Source organism: Saccopteryx leptura, chromosome 2 (assembly GCF_036850995.1).
Source record: "Saccopteryx leptura isolate mSacLep1 chromosome 2, mSacLep1_pri_phased_curated, whole genome shotgun sequence".
In the NCBI taxonomy this organism is placed as follows: Eukaryota; Metazoa; Chordata; class Mammalia; order Chiroptera; family Emballonuridae; genus Saccopteryx; species Saccopteryx leptura.
The window spans coordinates 378,726,618-378,739,520 of record NC_089504.1 but is presented as its reverse complement, the minus strand read 5'-3'; positions in this window follow the sequence as shown (position 1 = coordinate 378,739,520).

Genomic DNA, 12,903 nt, shown 5'->3' with positions numbered 1-12,903 from the left:
ACTGGCTTAACGCTAAAACCTGACTTTGATTCTTGACCCCACCATCAAGTTTACCTACCCTCCTGTCTTCAGCTCAGAGCAGTACTGGCTGAGACCCCTCTGCTTTGTAAAAATGAGGATGATGTCTGTCCCATGGCTTTTTATAATGGGAAGGATTGGTAGAAAGGAAGAAGAGCCTCACCTTAATGAAGGGCATTACATTTAGATTTTGGTATTATCTCAAAATAAATATATATCCAGCCAATGAGAAATACTAACAAGATTGAACAGAATGTTCATTCAATTTGAAACATGTCATTTTTAGACCACACCCTGAGCAGTACACTCTAAGAAATTTTACTTATTTTAATTATTTTTTAATGACCTTTTAAAATAAATTAGTCTGGGACAAGTCATGGCATTGCATTCTTAAGGCACTCATTCATTTGATTAAAATGTTCAAATAGGCCCTGGCCGGTTGGCTCAGCGGTAGAGCATCGGCCTGGAGTGCGGGGGACCCGGGTTCGATTCCCAGCCAGGGCACATAGGAGAAGTGCCCATTTGCTTCTCCAACCCCCCCCCCCCCTCCTTCCTTTCTGTCTCTCTCTTCCCCTCCTGCAGCCAAGGCTCCATTGGAGCAAAGATGGCCCGGGCGCTGGGGATGGCTCCTTGGCCTCTGCCCCAGGCGCTAGAGTGGCTCTGGTCGCGGCACAGCGACGCCCCGGAGGGGCAGAGCATCGCCCCCTGGTGGGCAGAGCGTTGCCCCCTGGTGGGCGTGCCGGGTGGATCCCGGTCGGCGCATGCGGGAGTCTGTCTGACTGTCTCTCCCCGTTTCCAGCTTCAGAAAAAAATAAATAAATAAATAATAAAAAAAATAAAATGTTCAAATATGCCACAATTTTTGTAATCTTGGTTCGGCATTTCTTAGAGCTGAAAGAAATGGAAATGGTCCAGGTATCTCTGAGAGTCTCTGCCCTGCCTGCTTATACGATTATTGTTGTAATCAAGTAAGATTATAAATGTAGAGTTGATTTGTTATAAAAAGATATAGATTATATGAGGCATCTAGGGTGGTCACGCTTTAGAAAGAGAAAGTAAAACGGTAGTTTCCGGCAGTTGAGGGCGAGGCAGGAAATGAGGAGTTGTTGTTTAACGGATATAGAGTTCTAGTTTCTTGGCCTGACCAGGCGGTGGCACAATGGACAGAGCGTTGGACTGGGATGCAAAGGACCCCGCTTCGAGACCTCGAGGTCGCCAGCTTGAGCACAGGCTCATCTGGTTTGAACAAAGCTCTCACCAGCATGAACCCAAGGTTGCTGGCTTGAGCAAGGGGTTACTCGGTCTGCTAAAGGCCCGCGGTCAAGGCACATATGAAAAAGCAATCAATGAACAGCTAACGTGTTGCAACGAAAAACTAATGATTGATGCTTCTCATCTCTCTCCGTTCCTGTCTGTCTGTCCCTATCTATCCCTCTCTCTGATTCTCTTTTTGTCTCTGTAAAAAAAAAAAAAAAAAGTGTTCATAGAGTTCCAGTTTCTCAAGATGAAAACTTCAGGAGATTAGTTGTACAACAACCCAAAAATGTTAACGCTACTGAACTGTATACTTAAAAATTGTTAAGATAGTAAATTTTACTTTATATTTATTTTACCAAAATTAAAATATTTTAATCTTAAAATTTTAAAGAAGTAATATGAATATTAGTGTTGCTTTTACTATTAATACTATTAACAGTAATTATATACTTAGGCTTTCTTTAAATATGTATTGAGCATCTGTCTACTCTGTACAGAGCCCAAAACTGTGCAAAAAAACTAGAGAGCTTTTAACTTTGGTGGTGAATAAAGACAATATGGAATTTTAATAGGAAATTTATCAAAATCTAAGAGAAATTAGCACCTGAGAGTTGGAAGGTGCATCAGTGTGGGCGTCTGGTGGACAGTGGCAATCTGCCTACCGTCAGTGTGGCGGTAACAGAAGACTGGAGGGGAAGTCAGTTGTCCTCGACTCTACTGCTAGTTTATGACAACATAAAGAAAATGATACAAAGTAGGAACTCAAGCCAGAAATCTTTATCCAAATTTCAACTCAGCAATTTTCAACCTGTGTGATTGGGCAAGGTACCTAACCTCTCTGAATCTTATGTTTTCTACTCTAGAAAGGGGGGAATAATAATATTATAATACCTGGTGGAGAATGTCTTTATAAAAACTAAATGCGGCCTGACCAGGCGGTGGCGCAGTGGATAGAGCATCAGACTGGGATGCAGAAGGACCCAGGTTCGAGACCCCAAGGTCGTCAGCTTGAGCGCAGGCTCATCTGGCTTGAGCAAAAAGCTCACCAGCTTGGACCCAAGGTTGCTGGCTCGAGCAAGGGGTTACTCGGTCTGCTGAAGACCCATGGTCAAGGCACATATGAAAAAGCAATCAATGAACAACTAAGGTGTCGCAAAGAAAAACTGATGATTGATGCTTCTCATCTCTCTCAGTTCCTGTCTGTTTGTCCCTATCTATCCCTCTCTCTGACTCTCTCTCTGTCCCTGTAAATAAATAAATAAATAAATCTAAATGCGCTAATACTTATCATGTTAGACAGTGCCTTGCCTGTAGGGCATGCTATGTAGAAGGGTTAAATGAAGTAGCATACTTTTTTAGCAAACTAGTTAATTTTCTGGGCTTTGGTAAAATAATGGGGTGCAATAGATGGTTTCCAAACATACTTCCAGGTCTATACATTCTGTAATTTCAAAGGTTTAGCAGTGAAGAGTTATAACCTCCAAAGTCATGCATTTAGTTTTTAACCAGTCTAATTGGTTATAATAAAAGGTTTCTTGATAATAATTGTGTCAGGGGCTGGTTAAGAAACCACACTAAGGGTCTCAATGGAGAGAAATGCCTATAGAACATGATTAAGTAGTTATTGATAACTGACAAAGGTAAAAGGGGAGACTGCGATAGCAACTTCTGGAATGGTGACCCCTTCTAAGGCTGGGGCATGAAGGGAAGGGGGAGGCTATCGGAGCCTGAAAGCTTAGAGGATAGGCCCATAAGGCTGCAGTCAGCTCTCTAAGGAAGGGGTGCTGCTTGGCTGTTGCTGGTGCTTCGGGAGCTTGGAGGAGACCCTAATGGAGCTGGGATTCAACCTCTAAGGAAGCGATTTCACCCAGCACTGACAACCCTCTGAAGGGCACAATGATGTTTGTTTAAGATGTGCTGGAAAAAAGCTAGAAACTAGAACCAATTGCCACCATGTGGTGGAGGGTCACTGCTGGGTGATGGAAGTCCCTTGTCCTTCTTCCTGCTTTCTAGTCTCCCTTTGATGCCCCCTTCAAGGGACTAAACAAGGACCCAGATGGCAAGGAGAAATGTGTTTTTTAGAATCCCAGGCCCAACAGCAAAAGGCAGAGTCTGAAGGAATGGGTTTAGAGCTGGAGACAAAAACTCAGTGACTGGCATAATAGCCCTCAGATTGCCTCCTGCCACTTCCATTTAGCTGTGATGCCAGTTCTGACCTCCATATACTCACACATTTCAACTATTCACAAAGAGTTATCCCACTCTCCTCGTGCTTTCCTTTTTCCTACCTAACAGAGCCTTCCGTTGACTTCTCCACTATGGGCTCCTTAGGACAGGAAGACTGTGAGGTTCATCCCACCCCTCTGGAGTCAGCATAACATCATAAACATGCCAGCTGCTTTCTCAGCATTGATATGAATTGACAGGTTGCTCTAAATGTTAGGAAATCAATCATTGTGTTGAGTTCAAATGAGCCTGCCCTAAAGCAAGTGGCCTATTTGACTCTGCAAATTACCTCCCCCACTCCACACCTGTTTCCTTGACCTAACAGTTCAGGCATCCTCCACCTATGCACCACCCCTGGATATTTTAAATAAAAGCATTGTTAGAAGGAAAACTTATTGAGGTTTGCACAGCTGGGGGAATACAGTACCCAAACCCCAGAGCTCTGACTCTATTCCATAATTCTCAGAAAGGCAGGGACTAGAGGACATATGAAAACAAAGATATGGCCCCAGCCTCAGAGGATCTCACTGACAAGTGGGGAACGCAGCTAGGGACACAAACATCTCCAAAGTGTTTGAAAAGTGCTGTGCTAAGAGTTGTGAACTGTATAGGGATCAGTGAGTGGGGCTGTCACCAACTTTGCCTAGGAAAGCTTGAGAGAGAACAGATTTCAGCTGGCTTTTGAAAAGTGAGTTGATTACCAGGTGGAGAGGAAAAAGGAAGCCATTCTAAATCCACAGGATTTGATTCTCTCTAGGCTCTACCTATCTCCATTCTTCCCAGGCTAGCTCAGATAGCCTCCTCTTGCAACACTTCTACTTCAATTTCAATTAGTTCCTGTAAATGGCGAGGCCACACTCCTATGTTCATTTGTATTAGTCCTCTTCCTCCATCGTGATCTCTGCTGACAGTTTTATTATGAATAGGTTGGCATGCTCAACAAATTTATTCTTTTTTTTTTTTACAGAGAGTGAGTCAGAGAGAGGGGTAGATAGGGACAGACAGACAGGAACGGAGAGAGATGAGAAGCATCAATCATTAGTTTTTCATTGCGACACCTTAGTTGTTCATTGATTGCTTTCTCATATGTGCCTTGACCGTGGGGCTACAGAAGACCGAGTAACCCCTTGCTCAAGCCAGCAACCTTGGGTGCAAGCTGGTGAGCTTTGCTCAAACCAGATGAGCCCACACTCAAGCTGGCGACCTCGGGTTCTTGAACCTGGGTCCTCTGCATCCCAGTCTGATGCTCTATCCACTGCGCCACCGCCTGGTCAGGCAAACAAATTTATTCTTTTTTTTTTTTTAATTTTTTAATTTTTTTTTTTTTTTTACAGAGACAGAGAGAGAGAGGGATAGATAGGGACAGACAGACAGGAACGGAGAAAGATGAGAACCATTAATCATTAGTTTTTCGTTGCGACACCTTAGTTGTTCATTGATTGATTTCTCATATGTGCCTTGACCGGGGGCCTTCAGCTGAGTAACCCCTTGCTCAAGCCAGCGACCTTGGGTCCAAGCTGGTGAGCTTTTGGTCAAACCAGATGAGCCCGCGCTGAAGCTGGAGACCTCGGGGTCTTGAACCTGGGTCCTCTGCATCCCAGTCTGATGCTCTATCCACTGTGCCGCCACCTGGTCAGGCAAACAAATTTATTCTTAATGTAAGCATGACACCCAAACCCAACCTATGGACATTTATGAAAAACCCAAAGTTAACATTTTATTTAATGGTGAAATATTAAATACTTTTCTCCTAAGATCAAAAACAAGGCAAAGATGTCCACTCTCACCATTCTATCCAACAGTTTACTAGAGGTCCTAGCCAAAGCAATAAGGAAGGAAAAAGAAATAAAGGTGTACAGACTGGAAAAAAAAGAAAAACCATCTTTACTTATTGCTTGTGAAAAAAAATCTAAAGAAACTCCAAAAAATCATTACTATAATTAATAAGTGAATTGAGCAAAATCACACAATGCATGGTCAATATTTAAGTTAAATTCTATTCCTACAAAGTAAAAGCAATTAATTTGAAAATAAAATTTAATAAACAGTTCTATTTACAATAACATAAAAATGTAATTAGGAACCAATTTAACAAAAGATGCAAGATTTCTTCATTCTAAGCTACGAAACAACACCCTCACCAGGTAGCTCAGTTGGTTGGAGTGTTGTCCCAATCATCAAGGTTGCAGGTTCAATCCCCAGTGAGGGCATTGATATAAGAATCAATGAATGAATGCATAAATAAGTGGAAAAACATATCTTTCTCTCTCTCTAAAAACTAATAAACAAAAAATATTAAACTACAAAACATTGCTGACAGAAATTGTAAAAGACTGAAATAAATTAATAGAAATATACTATATTGATGGATTGGTACTCAACATTGTTAAGATGTCAACTTTACCTAATATACTATATAGAGTCATTTATATAAATCCCAATCATAATTCAAGCAGCCTATTTTTGGTTTTATTTTTTAGAAACTGAGTTGATTTTTAAAATTTACATGGAAAAGAAAAAGATCTAGAAGAGTGAAAACAAACTAGGGGACTCATACTACCTGGTTTTAAGACTCAACTATAAAACTATAGTAATCAAACGCAAACTTAACCAAATATAAGTGTTCCAGTTATTTATTGCTGTGTAACAAATCACACTAAAAGTAAATTCAAATAATTACAATAATTTATTTTGCTCAGAAACTGGGGCTTGACTGGTCTCTGCTGACCAATTTTCAGGCAAGATCTCTCCTACTGCTGATGACTCTTACAGCAAATGTCCAGAATGTCCAGAGAGCCAGATGGAAGCAGCATGGGTTTAATAATCTAAACCGGGGAGTTATGTTACTCACCCTATGTTCTAGCTATCAGAAGTCAGTCCCTGAAGATGACTCATATTCAGTGGGAGAGGATTAGACTCCATACCTTAATGACAGCAGTGTCAAAAAAAAAAAAAAAAGGCCCTGGCCGGTTGGCTCAGCGGTAGAGCGTCGGCCTGGCGGGGTACCCGGGTTCGATTCCCGGCCAGGGCACACAGGAGAAGCGCCCATTTGCTTCTCCACCACCCCCCTCCTTCCTCTCTGTCTCTCTCTTCCTCTCCCGCAGCCAAGGCTCCATTGGAGCAAAGATGGCCCGGACGCTGGGGATGGCTCCTTGGCCTCTGCCCCAGGCGCTAGAGTGGCTCTGGTCGTGGCAGAGCGACGCCCCGGAGGGGCAGAGCATCACCCCCTGGTGGGCAGAGCGTTGCCCCTGGTGGGCGTGCCGGGTGGATCCCGGTCGGGCGCATGCGGGAGTCTGTCTGTCTCTCCCCGTTTCCAGCTTCAGAAAAAAAAAAAAAAAAAAAAAAAATGGTGACCATGATTGAAAACCACCATACAAACCAAACAAGTAAAGGATCTAAGATAAAAATTACTCTCTGCCTAAAAGAAAAGATGGCGGAAACTAGAAAGTGCCCAGTAAAATGATGGGAAATGCCACATGGGACTCATACGTGGGTTTTCCTGTGTCTCCTGATGAGATTTATCACAATGGCAGGTAATGAGATTTATCACAATGGCAGGTGGGTAGCAGATAAGAATGGGTTGGGGAGGGACATATTCCCTCTGCATACAAAGTGCTGGCCTTACTTGACCAGATAAAGTCCCCCAAGTTTCATGTCCCTTCTTTCCCTTCCAGGCCTTTGAAACATGCTGTTCCCACTGACTAGGACGCCCTTCAGCTTTCCTGTGCCTATCTCCTACTCATTCTTCAGGTTCAGTTTAGGCATTTGTCTCTCCAGGAAGGTTTACCTGACCCCCAAGTGGGGCCAGGGCCCCTTTCCTGGGTTGCCATAGCTCCCTGTACTTCACCCCTTCTCCATGCTCATTAGTGTCTTCTGCCCCTTCCCGGAATTAAGGCAACCTTGAGGGCACAAGGCAATTTTTGTACTCCATCATATTCACAGCGCTCCAGTAAGATTGATGAATGACTTAAGTGAGGAGGTAGAATATCCCTGCATGACAGTAGGACTCAAAGTCACAAAAGGAAGTGGCTGCGAGATCTCTTGCTTGGTCCCAAGGTATCGGGCATCACCTCCTTGCACAAGCAAACCGGAACTGGGCAGAGCAGATCTGACCGAGTAATTAGCCAGTCCCTTGGTGTGCATAGCCAACGGTGCAGTCTGCTCCACCGTGGCCACCTCTCCAGCCTCCCCAAATCAGCCGACTTCTCTTCCCAGCTCCTCTCTCAGAGCAGATCGACCTGCTTCCCACTAAAACCATAGACGCAATAATAGGAGGGGAAAAAAGGGTCGAGGATAGGACAATTGGTGGCAACGAGATGAACACAGATTAATGATGCGGACCTTGCCCTGGCCACCCCAGCCTGGGCTGGGGAAGGTTCATAGTTGATACCCATTAAAGGGCTTAATGAAATAATTACAATTCACACCCCAGAGCATCAAAGAATCAATAACGGAGAACTCTGGGCCACTCCGGTGGTGGCATCCCACTGGCTTCACAGTTCAGCCCAGCAGGCGGAGCTGGTGGAAGTAAATGCAGTTGACACGGAAGTTGCATTAAAAGGGGGCAATAATAGATTAAAAGCTGCCAGGAACCCAGTGACTGGCCGTTATCCTTTATTCCCTGCCTCGCCCCAATTCTGCCCCCTCGAAGCACCATTAGCCCGAATCGATGGGCTGTCAGTTGACTTCACCAGCGCCAGCATTAATGCGAGCTCACAAAGGAAGCCTGGCCCTATATTCTCACTTCTCTCGCTTCCAAATTACTGCATAATGCAGGCCGCGGGCAGCTTGTGACATGTTAATACTATACACGATTTGCTGGGATTGGACTAAACATTTCACAGCTAAAGATTTCATCAGAGACATGATGACAGAAATAAACTGCTGCCCATGGGGAAATCACTAGAAATAATAGAATTAGGCATTGTTTGGGAATTTGGAGGGGCTGGGAAAGCGATAGAGGGGAACCCCGCCACAGCGGGGGGTCAGCGGCGGGACCCACTTTCAGGGAAGGAGATTGTAATTAAAAAGCCTTTTTTTGTTGGCCCCTTGAAAAGAACAGGTATTTGAATGTTGTCTAGGGCATACTTTCTGTTTTTGTGCAAAAGCTGGGGAGAGGATTTTTCTTCTGTGATAACAGGAATGAAATGTGATCATCAGGGGTTGAATGAACTATGTGTCCCCATCTCCCCCCCCCCCCAGAAAAAGATATAGGAAAGTACAAATCCCCACTATCTCATAATGACTTGATCTTATTTGGAAATTGGGTTTTTATGAAAGTGATCAAATTTTAAAAATGAGACCATTAGGTGGGCCCTAATCCAATATGACTGGGGTCTGTATGACACCAGGGGGAAATCTGGATGCAGAAATAGACATGCACAGAGGGAGAACAGGGTGGAGACACACAGGAAGGAGAGAGACATGGGATGGGAACTAAGCATCTATAAGCCAGGGAACACCAGAGACATCCCTGCAGCGAGGAGGGAGGTGAGAAACTGACTTCCCCCGTGCATTCAGAGAGAGCAGGCCTGCCAGCACCTTGATTTCAGACTGCTAGCGTTCCAGAGCTGTGAGACCATCCATTTCTGTTCTTTTCAGCCACACAGTCTTTGGTACTTTGTTATGGCAGCCTTAGGAAATATTAGTAATTATTATAATCTAATTAATAGTTACTAATAGCCTTCACTGAGCACTTACTCTATGAGTCAGGCCCAGAGCTAAATGGTCCATACATATGGGTCATTCACTTCTCATAACAAACAAAATAGTTGAGTATCCTAATCTCATTTCATAGGTAAAGAAACTCAGTGTCGGTGAGAATATCTTGTCTAGGGTCACACATACACAGTAAACAGCAGAGTCAGTCTCTGATAGACAGAAATATGAGAAACATCAAATCAAAAAACAAAGGAAGCAATGTCTAGGGAATATTTCTAATGTCTTTTCAAGTGGTCACTGCCTGCAGCCTGCTTTCTTTTCAGTTCAATCTAATTTCTTTCAACCCCTGGATATAAAATGGGGTTTGAGAGTCTGCTATCTCAAATGACATAGAAAATGACAGCAAAGGAGATGTTGATCAATGGGTACAAACTTCCAGTTATAAAATGAATGAAAAACTCCTGGAAATCTAATGGACAGCACAGTGATTATTGTTAACAACACTGTATTATATTCTTAGAAGTTGCTATGACAGTAAATCTTAACTGTTTTCACCACAAAAAGGAAAATGGTAATTTTGTGAGGTGATGAGGTGGTAAGTAGCCCTACTGGGGTAATCATTTCACAATATGTAAGTGTATCAACTAAAATGTAAACTTATACAATATTGTGTGTCCATTATATGTAAATCAATCTGGGAAAGCAAAACAACACAGCCATGTACTCTATTCCTTGGGAGTAACTTGTAGCTTATATTTTCATTGTTTCTCCTCCTCCACCTTCCCAATTACAAGAGCAAGACACACACTCTCTCATTTGTATTCACTCTCATTGTCTTTCCCTCCCTCCCCTCAGGTAAGACAACTCTGCAGCCTCTTTTTTTTTTTCTTCAGAAAAATAATAAAACTGCTTATTGAGAACTATAATATATATAGTATATATAGCTATATATACTATAGTTATATATACTATATATACCACAAAATTCATTCATTTCAAGTTTATAATTCTAGCTCTGGCCGGGTAGCTCAGTTGGATAGAGCACCTTCTCCATGTGCCAAGGCTGCAGGTTTGATCCCTGGTCAGGGCACATACAAGAATCAACCAATGGCCTGAGTGGGTGGTAGCACAGTGGATAAAGCATCAGCCTGGGATGCTGAGGACCCAGGTTCAAAACCCCAAAGTCACCAGCTTGAGTGTGCACTCGCCAGCTTGAGCACAGGGTCGCCAGCTTGAGCATGGGATCAGAGACATAACCCCATGGTTGGTGGCTTGAAGCCCAAGGCTGCTGACTTGAGCCCAAGGTCGCTGGCTTGAGCAAGGGGTCACTGGCTTGGCTGGAACCCTCCAGTCAAGGTACATATGAGAAAGCAATCAATGAACAACTAAGGTGCTGCAACTATGAGTATATGCTTCTCATCTCTGTCTCTCTCTCTCTCTCTCTTGCTAATAAATAAATAATTGGTTTGTCTTTTTTTTTTTTTAATTAGCAAATTGTTCTTTCTATATTCTGGATACCAGTTCTTTATTAGCTATATGACTTGCAAGTACTTTCTCCCATTCTGTGGGTTGTCTTTCTTTACTTTCTTGGTGATTTCCTTTGATGCCAAAATTTGTCATTTTTGTGAATTTCAATATATCTATTATTTCTTTTGTTGTTTGTGCTTTTGGTGTCCTATCTAAGAAACCCTCGCCTCATCCAAGGTTAAGAAGGTTTACAGCCTTTTTCATAGGGCTGCGGGGCTGGCTGGCACCCTCTGAATGTCCTGAACCGTGGCCTAGCTTAGAACAGACTGCGTCCTCCAGGCAGGCTCCCCGGCTGCCCTCCCAGACTGCAACGGGGGCTGCACTGCCGCTGCTCCCCCACTCCCTCTACATACTGCCCCAGTCTCAGGGGCAGTCCAAGGGCATTAACAAGTCCTTCAGGTCAAAGATTTTGGCAGTTGTTAAAAAAAAAAGTTTTGGCAGGCAGTTGTTATTGCCAACTTTCATTTGCCTAGTGAGTATGCAAAACACAGAGTTTATTCCTGTATTATTATTTAGTAATTGTATTATTTTCCATACGAACAACTATAAACCTACTTTTGCCCCACAGGTATACAGGTGATGTATTAAAGAATGGTACACTTGAAACCTATTTAATTTATTAACAAATGTCACCCCAATAAATTCAATTTTAAAAAAAGCACAACCTTTAGTGTAAAATGTCCAGCAACTTCCTTCAGCGGCTCTGATAGTTGTTTTATAAATAGCTACTGCCATCTAGTGGACAAAGATGTCCTTACAGCCATACACACACCTCAAAAATTTCCCAACCTTTCCTATTTATGCCCCACTACGTTACTCCATTCTATCTTAACAAAATTCAGCTCTGGTCAGGTAACTCAGTTGGTTAGAGCTTTGTCCCGATATGCCAAGATTGTGGTTTTGAACTCTGGTCAGAGCACATAAAAAGATCAACCAACAATTGCATAAATAAGTGGAACAATAAATCGATGTCTCTCTCTCTCCCTTCTCTAAAATAAAAAAAATTTTAAATTAAGGTATTTTCGGCCCTGGCCAGTTGACTTAGTGGTAGAGCATTGGTCCAGCATGTGAATGTCCTGAGTTTGATTCCCAGGCAAGGCACACAGGAGAAGTAACCCTTCCCCTCCCCTTTTTCTCTCTTTCTCTCTCTTCTCCCACAGCCATGGCTCAATTGATTCAAGCGCATCAGCCCCAGGGCACTGGGGATGGCTACGTGGAGCCTCAGCCTCAGGTACTAAAAATAGCTTGGTTGTGAGCATGGCGCCAGATGGGCAGAGCATTGGTCCCAGATGGGTTACTAGGTGGATTCTGGTCAGGGCCCATGTGGGAGTCTGTCTCTCTTATCTCCCTTCTTCTCACTTGGAAAATAAACAAACAAATAAATAAATATTCTAAAATGAAGGTTATTTTTTCTATAAAAGCACGAATCCCAGAACATTGTAGGTACTCAATAAATATTGTTTGAGAAGATGATTGTTTGAGGCATTATCATTTTATTTTTATTCTTGGGGCTTTATTTTATCTTTTTTTTAAATTTTATTTCTTTATGTTACATTTTAAGTAAATAAGCATTACAGTAATATTGTTGGGAATAATTGTATTGCTGTGGCTTTAAAGACAAGTTATGCCCTAGTAGGATAGCTCAGTTGGTTAGTGTCATTCCAATATGCCAATGAATGCACAAATAAATGCAGTAGCAAATCAATGTTTCTCCCTTCCTCTCTCTCTAAAGTCAATAAATAAAATATATATCTATATATACTTAAAGACAAAGATTATTGCTGACCTGTGGTGGTGCGGTGTATAAAGCATCAACCTGGAATGCTGAGGTTGCCGGTTCACTTCCTGGGCTTGCCTGGTCAAGGCACATACAGGAAGCAACTACTACCAGCAGATTCTTCCCTCTTTCTCTATCTCTCTCTGTCCCATCTCTCCAAAAGTCAATAAATAAAAGCTAAAAAAAAAAATTTAAGAAAAAGACAAAGGTTATTTCCTTAGTAGTTTAAAAGTATAACAATTGCTGTTGAGTAAAACAAGTATGGTACTAAAAACGCATTTTAAAAGATGTTATTGTTAAGGAAGTTCTGCTGAAACCAACATGTAACTCTTAAAGCTGGACATGGAAGTTGAGGGACAGTGAGTTTTTTGTTCCGTCTTCCCAATCCTGTCTAGTGCCCTAAGCAAATTTTGAACCAGCCATCTAGGCCATGACAT